The following is a 10,591-nucleotide window of genomic DNA, read 5'->3' as shown; positions in this document are numbered from 1 at the left end:
CCTTCCGCTGGTAAGCCTTGATGGCGGAGACCGTATCGTTGCAGAATTGCGATCCTCCGATGATCATGTTGACCCTACGACGATTGTTATCGTTCCCCTTGTCGTCTGACCTCCTGCCGCGTGTATCCCCGGATTGGTTTCTTTGGGGAGATCTCTCCGCGGGGAGATTTCTGTCTGGCTTCGGGGGGCGATCGGTCTCGAGGATGAGATCTTTCACGCTGGTTACTTCCGAGAGTTCTCCGACTAGTAGCTTCGCGGCCAGCCTCGCTCCTAAGACCTTGCAGTTAGTCGTGGAGTGTCCTCGGTATTGGTGGAACTCGCAGAAGGTGTTTTCGTCATATCCTTGGTTGCGAGTCCACCCGATCGCGTAATTATGTGCTCCTTGAAGTTCTTCCCCCTCGTGATGGACATACTTGTCGTTACGAGGGTTCTTCTTCCTTGTTTTCGGGCTACATCTTTCGAGGACGATCTTGCCGACTTATGCTTCTGCAATAAGATTTTCGTTTCTTCCTCGATCATGATGTAGTCTGTCGCCTTGTGGAGGGCGTCTTGGATCGTCCGTGATTTTTCGAGGGATATCCATTTTCTGAATTTCGACTTGTACCGGAGCGCCTTTCTGAGCGCGTCGATGGCCACCTTGTCGCTTATCCCGCTGACCCTGGACATCACCAACTTGAACCGGCTGATGAACTCGCGGAGGGGTTCCTCTTCCCTCTGGGACAGACTCCAGAGATCGACATCGGAAGTTTTTCTATCAATGAACATAGAGTATTGCTTGAGAAATTCTGATGCGAGCTATCGGAAACTCCCGATAGAGTTTCGTTTAAGGCGCACAAACCATTCGAGGGCTGCTCCTTCTAGATTCTCGACGAACAGGCGGCAGTAGCCGGCATCTCTCTCGCCGTCCTTCAGATTCGCTCTTCCCATCGTGATGTGGAAAGCCTGATGGTGCGCTCTCGGATCGGTCGTACCATCATACTTCGGTACTTTGATCTTTCCTGGATCGGATACCCTCGTATCAGAGATGCGAGCGGTGAAAGAGGTTTTCCGAGCCCCTTCCAGCAGTCTGTCGATCTCGGGGTCCGCGCTCGTAGCATGATGGATTTGAGATTGTACGGCTCTTACTTCTGCCGCAGTCTTGGTGATATAGTCGCGAAGATCGCGTATATCCGACGTCTCGTCAGCAGGTTTCCGCGCTTGTCGGCGTTTACTGCGAGTGAGCTCGGTTTGTTTTTCAGCCAGCTCTTCCTGTTCGTTCCAATAGAGGATTTCCTCCTCTTCTGTCATTGGTTTGTCGAACGGAGAGCTTTCCCGAGTGAATCGGCTTCTGGTCCTTCTTGGATGTCTGTCGGCGGCTTCATCAGTATTGTTGGAGACATCGCTAGGATCCAGGTCGACTTGCTCGACTCCGTTGTCCTCCGAAGCCTTCGCGGGATGCGGAGGGCTTTTGGATTTTCCCTTTTCGACGGGAGACTTCTCGCTAGTGTTTTGACTCGAAGGTCGTTCCTGGGCGGCTCCAGGCCTGTTGAGTGGGGTCGAAAAGTCAAGTCTTTTCCCGTGGACTTTAGTGGTGCCGCGGGGGCGGATTGCTCGAGTCCTTGCCGTTAAAGTTTCAACTTGTTTGGTCAAGGTGCTCACGAGCCCTAATTTCCCAGAGGTCCCGGATATCTGCTAATACCACACGCCAAGCAATCAGAACACAATAATGACAACGATAAAATATAAGAAATCGAAAAGAGAGCAAAGTAGATCTTATTCCAAATTCGCGTTTGAGCGTTACAACAAGGTAAGAGCCTGGGCTACGAGAGCTGTTGGCGAGATTCCTAGTTCTAAAACCCTAAGACGGCAATAACCTAGTTGAGTCGCAGCTCGAATAACAAAAACGAAAATATGCCTAATTGCTCTAAGTGCTAAGTTTGCTCTGAAAAAATCCTTTTTCTATGCCTCTCGCCTAGGATCCCTTATATACTGACTCCAAGGTCGGTTTACGCCTTTCCTCTTCTGCCCTTAAGCCACCATAGCATAAAAATGGAGATATTCCATTTTTTTCCGATCTTCGTAATTATCTTCAAAATTTCGTATTTATCCGCGGAAACTTGACATTTATCTTCCCTTGCGGACCAAGCGTAAACCGACATGCGGTTTACGGGCTGTTGGTTAAGAAATCGTAAGTTGGGCCTCGAGTCGTGTCTTAGGTCCCTTTGGGCCGTCTCTCGACTTGAAGCGTTTATTACGGCTTCTTTCGATAAAAAAATGAACTTTCCGCGGTTTTTACGGTTAAGTTTTATTGATAACTTAGAAATGGCGGGGAACGTGAGATGGGTTCGCTACGGTATCCGGGAAATAGCATCAAAGGGTAGACGAGAATGCATGGACTGATGGCGTATCGACGTTTCGGAATAGCTCGGTCGCTACGTAGCGACCGAACTTTGGTTCGAGCTCGGTCGCTACGTAGCGACCGAGCTCCGGCTCGAGCTCGGTCGCTACGTTGCGACTTTGCGGAATGGGGCGTTTGGTCGCTATGTAGCGACTGAGCTTTGGCTCGAACTCGGTTGCTACGTAGCGACCGAGCGGAGCACGCGTTTGGTCGCTGCGTAACGATCCTTCTCGAGCTCTTGTCCGATGATTCGCGTTTCTTCCGCAAAGGTTTTTCGTAAAGAAGAATCTATTTCGAAAATATATTTGTCGAAGAATTTTTCTACGTTTTTCTTCTTCGGGGATTTGGACGTTAACTTCGTCGTAACCGTTTTTGACCCCAACACTCCAACAGCCTCCTTCCCTTTCCTAGACTTCTTCCTTGTTGTACCCTTAGGATTTAAAACACAAACAAAAGTTAGTTCATACCAGAATCTTAAACCTCAATCTGAACCTAAGGTTATGCAAAACAAACAATCAACACAAGGAACAAGAACGACCTTACCGTGAGTCTCAACAGCCGATGTGTGGTGAACCAATAACCCAAACAAATCCTAGAATCAAGCATGCTCCGATACCAACTTGTAAGACCCGATCCTGGATTCCTCAATCCAACCAGACCGCGGCTTACCTAACCATTTCTATCTAGTTCGATTCCTTTACTTCTCAATTCAAGTGAATATTTTTCTTTATAATTTATCAGAGTTGGGGTTTATCATTTCATACTTAGACAATAAGATTCAAGTAAAGGCAAATCGTTTCTTTCATAGATAATAAATGAGGTCCATATAACATTCATTTGTTCATTCTACTAGATTACATACTTAATCAATCATAAGTTCACAAGTTGCAAAATAGGCTACCAATACTTCACACTTATCAACAATGACTCAATCACCACACATCTTCCCATGGCTGGAGCCATAACTAATCATTTAATTTCTCTTTAGACCCAAATCTGGCCGATTTCAAAAGTGATCTAAAAACTAAATAAAATTCACTAAAACTCATGATAATTCTCAACTAAGAGATTCCCATAATCAGATTCCAAAGAATTGATCCAGACCATATAGATCTTGATCATGATCAGCCCAGCCAAGGCCAAGGGCTTTATTTCTGAACCGGCCAAGGCCATGGTTCAGTAGCATAGTGTCAGATCCATCAGACTATACCACAATCACATAAGATATAAGATAAGTAATCAGAAAGTGGAAATGGGTGTAACCAACAATCCGATCAGGGAATAGACTCAGGCGGTTTGGCGCCGGCTATGCCCAATGGACTGCAACCACACCACTAACCTTAGGGGTCCGTTCTCCAGGCGCTGGTTCCTTCTCCCTCTCCTTCTCCTTCTCCTTCTTTCTGGTATCCATTCTCCAGAACTTGTTACACACGATCAGGGCTTAGCCGGAACAGATCAAGCACCACACAACCGGTTTCTCTTCAAGTCGCCGGCCTCTCTCTCTTCTTCTTTCTCACACGGTTTCTTCAGGGTTTTCCCTAGGGAAATTGATGCCCAAAATCGACCCCAAGGTTCTGTATATATAGAGAGAGAGCCAATAACTTCCCTGGCCGGACAGTTACAAACGATTGGGCAAGGGGTTGCCACTTGTTCCTTTGTGCCTTTTCGCCCATAACCGCCCAGAACAGCCCCTATCTGGTCCAACTGCTCCCTTGGCAGTTTCTCCCATCGAAAACCATTCCCCAGGCCTTTGCCCAAGCCCTGGTTCGAGCCTGAATGCACATGGCCCCATCGTCCCACACGAGCCGCCGGCACGGCCCGGTAACCGCTCGGACCCGGCCACACTGGTCCAGACCGGAACACTCTTCCAAGCTGAGATGAGGTGGCCCCCAACTGTCCCCATCTGAGTGAGCTAGCTAATCAGCTCCCGTGAGCTGGTCAAGACTGAATGAGCTGGATTCACACTCTTTCCAGCTGCTTGAGCTTGAACCAGAACTCGCCCAGCTCCCTAATCACTCGTCCAGCTCCTTTAAACTTGTCTCCATCGTTTCCTGGTTAAGTCTCAGCTGTTAGCCTTCCTTAACCTTCAGTTTGGCCATGATACACTTGTCTTAAGGTCTTAAGGTCTTTTAGACCTGACTGGTGCGTCTCCTCGCACCATAGCCTGTCCGGACGATCCTATCTAGGATCGGGGACATGACAAGAGTGGTATCCGAACTATGGAGCTTTGTATCACATTACAAACTTTTCCCACCATCTCAACTACAACCAACCATACAAAGGTAACCATGCAGTGTTGATTGGAGATGGAACTTTCATCCCCAAAACTCATGTAGGGTCAGCTGATATAGCTTCAATATCAGGTACTCTTCCTTTACGAGATGTTTTAGTTTGTCCTAACATAACTAAATATTTACTTTATGTGTCAATACTCACAAAAGACTATCCTTGCTCCTTTAATTTTGACTCGAAGGTGTGTGTATGCAGAAAAAGGGAACCATAAGGATGTTGAGCAGAGAAAACACCCGTGAGGGTCTCTATACAGTCTTCACCAGCCCAGGTCCTCTACTCTATTTGGCAGGTCTCAACAAGTGATGAAGTGTGGCATAGAAGGCTACGGCATCTGCACTCTCAAGTTCTTCGATATCTGAGAGAACAAGTTTTTTTGAATTACATAAGAGTATCTTGAAGATGTGTGAATCATGTCGTCTAGAGAACAGTAGTCATTTACCTTTCACTCCTTCTATTTGATTACGTCTAGACCTCTAGAGAGAGTCCATTGTGATCTATGGGATCCATCTCTGGTCTTGTCTAATCAAGGATTCAGATTCTTTGATATCTTTATTGATAACTTTTTCTTATTATGTTGGTTGTATCTATTGAAAGCAAAGTCAGACTTCTTGAATGGATTCTACTATTTTCATAATATTTTTTTTTTAAAATCAGTTCTCTACAAAGATTAATATCTTTCATTGTGATCTTGTAGTAAGTTTTCAGTAACAAGTTCCTATATCATCTTCATGAATTTGGAATACAACAATACACATCATGTCCACATACACCCAGCAGAACGGTTTAGCTGAGAGGAAACAATGACACATCACTAATCATGGTTTAACACTGATGTTTCAAGCAAGATTCCACAGTTTTTGGGTTGAGGTATTCTTTACTAATTTTTTTCCAGTAACTTCCTTCCTTCATCAGCCTTCCTTCTTGTATGGAAAGCCACATGAATACTCGTCTTTGAGGTCCTTTGGTTGCTCTTGTTACCCCGCACATCGAGACTATGCAACAAACAAGTTTGATTTCAAATCTCTGCATTATATGTTTCTTGGGTACAATGACAAATTTAAGGGCTATAGATGCTTGTATCCACCCACTAGTCGTGTGTATATCAGCAACCATGTGTTTTTTTATGAAAACCTTTTCCATTTGGTGATGTATAGTGACATCTTCATCTCGATGCTACCACTGCAACACTTGCGGCATTGGCATCTTCATCGGTCACTCCACTGTGAAATAATGCAATGGGAGAAGAGATATGTAATTGTTCTGAAACAAATACATGGTATTTTGTTCCTAAAACTCCTGATATGCTTAGTTGGAAGAAAATGGATGTATAGAACTAAGCTGAATGCGAATGGAACCTTGAACAAGCACAAAGCTTGCTTGGTGGTTCAAGGGAATAACCAAGAAGCATGAGTTGGCTTTCTGGAGACATACAATCTAATTGTAAGAACTGCAACTGTGAGAAAAAATGTTACACAATGCAGCAATATTTGAATGGGAGGTCAAGAAAATGGATGTACGAAATGCTTTCTTACATGGCGATCTCAGTGAAACTGTTTACATGTGTCAACCTGCAGGTTTTGTAGACAAAACGAAACCTGGTCATGTTTGCCTCTTATACAAATAACAATCACCCTGTGCTTGGTTTAATAAGTACAGTGACTTGTTGCTTGAATTTAGCTTTGTTTGCAGCATCAAAGATTCATCCTTGTTTGTCTATAATCAAGGTGGAGACGTTATTACGTTACTTCTCTATGTCTATGATATGACAATCACCAAAAATAGTGCATCTGCACTCACCAGACTTCTTGAAGAGTTGAACAAGAAGTTCATAATGAAAGACTTTGGGAAGCTCACTATTTCCTTGGAATTAAAGCTCACTTCTATGATAAAAGTCATTTTCGTTGTCAAGAGCAGTTAATTATGCTATTTAATTATATTAATATAAAAATATTTAATTTTTCTTTTTATAATATTACAAAAAAATTGAGGAAAAATTTATAATCAAAAGACTCAGATATAAAATAGTTACGCTATTTATAATTATCTTACATGTTTATTTTTGTTCTACTACTGATTATATGTATAAAAATTGTACTCATTTACATTTTTGGCTTATAAAAAATTATTTTGGCTATAACTCACAGTGTTTATTTAACAAGTAAGTGATATAATATTAAAATATATTTATTATTAAATATTTCATGATATTTTGATTTAATTTTAAAAATTACAGATGTTTATATAATATTAATTTTGCTTTTAAGGGTATTTTGGATGATTATTCTCTAACCAATTAAATTTATTATATTTTATACGTATTTTTGAAGTATTTATTTAAAAATAAATTAAAATTAAAATATACATTTGTACCACATTATATTTATTATTATTGGTATTTAGTATAGTTACTTCTTAAAGCAATTGTCTTCTTTCTCCATCAATTTGCAAGATAGAACAAATATATAATTTTTTTATTAATATCTATATGTTATAATAGACAAATCTTCTTACATCTTATATGATACTTAGCAAATCTGAAAAAGAAATGCAAAGGTAATTTTAAATTTATAATTTGAAATTTATAATTTGAAATATATAATGTCAGTCAATCATACTATCAGTATTAGATTTTTACATTCTTTAAATAATAAGGGGAATACACACATTCCAGTGTTTTAGTAGAATAAATACTAAAGATATCTATTATATTAAAACAGGAGTCACAACATTGATTCAAGTTTAATTTTTTTTTAAATGGACTATCATTAGAAATCAGTTATCATTTATTAATTCATTACTAATAATATGCCTTATTATATCATTCCCTAAAATTCCTATACACGCCTACAATTACAGTTCGGTTTACATACCAATATTTGCTTCCTTAATTATTGTAAATCCTTATCAAACCAATACATCATCGTATATTTCTAATGCTCAACCGTAAATATAAATCATTAACAAACAGTCTTTAGACTAAAACGTTAACGTATAGTTCTAGAGTTGTAAATGTGAATTGTTTGTTATTTAAAAAATACACTATAACCTCTGTTTTATTCGCTTACGCGTTATATATATATATGATCAAGTGATGATCCACCTCTTACATATACCCTTGAAGCATTTCACCTGTAAAGAAACATTAAACCTGCTGGTTTTAGTTTACAAGTTTTTCTTGCACATTATATACATAGATGATCACATATTCATCGAACTGTTCCGGATTCAAACCCCTTACCTGTAAAACCAATGTAACAAGAATTTTCAAATCCATAAATCGGCTGCAACAAGAATATCAAAACAATTTTACATAATATTCACTTAATTTAAATAATGGATCGACAGAATTGAGACTGTGTTAGTTGTTATGTTTAGAACACGTTGTTATCTTTTCCTGGAAAAAAATATGTTAGCTTTTTATTTTGGGCTTAAGTTAATTGTATAATGGGCTTAAATAAATAATAGAATAGGTTAGTGACCCATTGGGCTAAGTATAATATTGATCAGTAAAAATTGTCACATTTAAATTATCAACACTATTAATTGAAAAATATATACTATACTTTTAGTAAGATTATTTTTACTATTACAAACATCATTTTAATTTGAAATATTTAGAATAAATATAGATTTTGAAATTATTATTTAACAGTATACCTTCATATGTAATTTATTAAATGTATGTCAATGTATTTGTTTAATATTTGATAATTCATTTTTTGAAAAAATAAATAAAAAATACTAAATGTTTAATTAATTACTTTATAATTATAATGTAAGAAGATATATTTTTATTTTTTTCCTAACTTTAATTTTATTTGAAATGTTACAATATTTTTGAAATGAAAATATTATTTATTTTACTAAACCACATTTCAAAAGTTGATGAGTTTAATAGTCAAACACTAATTCAACAAACTAAATTACATAAAAGAATATACAATACATGTTAGATTTGAAATTGTTAATTTGATGAAAAACAAAGAAATGGAATCACATACTTATGTTTGAAAAATCCATATACACATTTGAATATATGTGATTATAATATACAAAATAAAACAAAATGTCTATGAAAAAATAATGAAAATTTACACCCACGCGGTTGCGCGGGTCCAGATCTAATTATGATTAAAAACCAAACTATACAAAAATATATTATTTTTTACAGTAAAATAAATTAACATTCATATAAATTAACAAGTAGTAAATGATAATTAAATCCTTCCTTAGTGAATTTATCATTTTTAAAAATTATTTCAAATCCATGGTTATTAAATTAGTTATTTGTCCAAATAACATCTTATTGAAAATTATAAACTTTTAAAATATATCAAATAGGATTCAAAGAGATTTGAAAGATAATTTATACCAAAAATTAATAAATAGAGAGTTTAAAAAACAAACAATAGTCATTGTTAAATCACTCAAAATATTTTAAAATAAGAAAAAAAGTTTATCAAATCATTAATTGATTTTTATTTTGTTTATAAATCCCACTAAATTACGCAAATTTCCTCAAAATCCATACAAATTTCATCAAATATAAATACCACCAAAATTTATAAACCCTTAATTCAATAAGAACCCTAACTATATATATATATATATATATATATATATATATATAATCCTTCTTATTTAGTATAAGATTTTTTATATTATATATATTAACATAAATTGTTTCTAAGTCAGTCGAAATTTCTCTTTTATTATAAATGTCAATGCCACTTGCGTGTTTCTTTGGAATGATTGCTTCCCTCCCAGTAAGCAACATTTCATATTCTTGACGAATGATACCTCTCCTATTCCATTTTCTACTCCAAACACCATTTTGAAGTAAAATATTCTCTAACCCCATTCCATTTCCAACGCCAAAATGGAGTTAAATTTTCTTATTTATGAAATGGTCTTTTAATGTTTTAATATTTTTGTTTCTTACTTAAATAATATTTAAAATGATACAATAACATGAAAGATAATAGGATATTCCACAAAGGGCTATTTAATAATTTTACATCAAGATGCATAAACTATTTTTTTTAGAAAACAAACATAAATAATATAAATAAAGATAACATAAAATAAATGATTTATAAATAATCCGGCAAATCGCTTTTGGATCCACTAAGATCGGTAAAGTATTGCCCAAACGGAAAAGATCGAGAAGGAGCTTTGTTGATTTTGTGATTCATCATTTTGCTTTGATATTATTTGTACTTGTTGAGCTTGAATATATGCACGGACATTTGGATTTTGTATGGAACTTATTCACGAAACGAAACATGATAATTCAAGATGAGCGCGAACTCGAAGCACCAATTGAAATTGGAAGAGAAGCTCCACCTCCAGTAGAAATTGCAGAAGATGAAAATGTCTGATTTCAAAATTTTCTAGCTCAATTTAATAATATCAAAAACTAAAAAAAAACTCATTTTTCATTACGAAATGCATTAGTTTGTGGGAAATATATTCTAATGTTCATTGTTGTACCAAAATATATATTGTATTTTTATGATTTTTTGTTCTTTTTAATATATAATACATATTAAATTTAAATAAATTATATTTTAAAGAATTTTTGTAAACATAAGATAGTTGGAGTTAATTGGTAAATTTGTGTAAGTAGGATGTACTATTAACAATTATTAATTAAACAAAAATGGAATTATTTTAAAATATATTTTTTGGAGTAAAAATAAAAGGTAATACATTAAAGTAAAACTTAATTCCATTTTGGTGTTGCACCATTTTAGAACAAAATTGAATAAAAAGAAAGAGTAATACATTGGAGTTGCACCTACGTTTCTGTTGTAAACTTAAGGATTTAGAACTGTAAGTTTCTGTATATTATTAATGAATAAGTGTTCCCTTTATATAGGGGTTACAAGAGAGATAAATGGAAATACAATAATAGAAAAG

The sequence above is a fragment of the Brassica oleracea genome, chromosome C1 (assembly GCF_000695525.1).
Source record: "Brassica oleracea var. oleracea cultivar TO1000 chromosome C1, BOL, whole genome shotgun sequence".
Lineage (NCBI taxonomy): Eukaryota > Viridiplantae > Streptophyta > Magnoliopsida > Brassicales > Brassicaceae > Brassica > Brassica oleracea.
The sequence above is the reverse complement of the archived record's forward strand: the minus strand, read 5'-3'. Positions refer to the sequence as shown.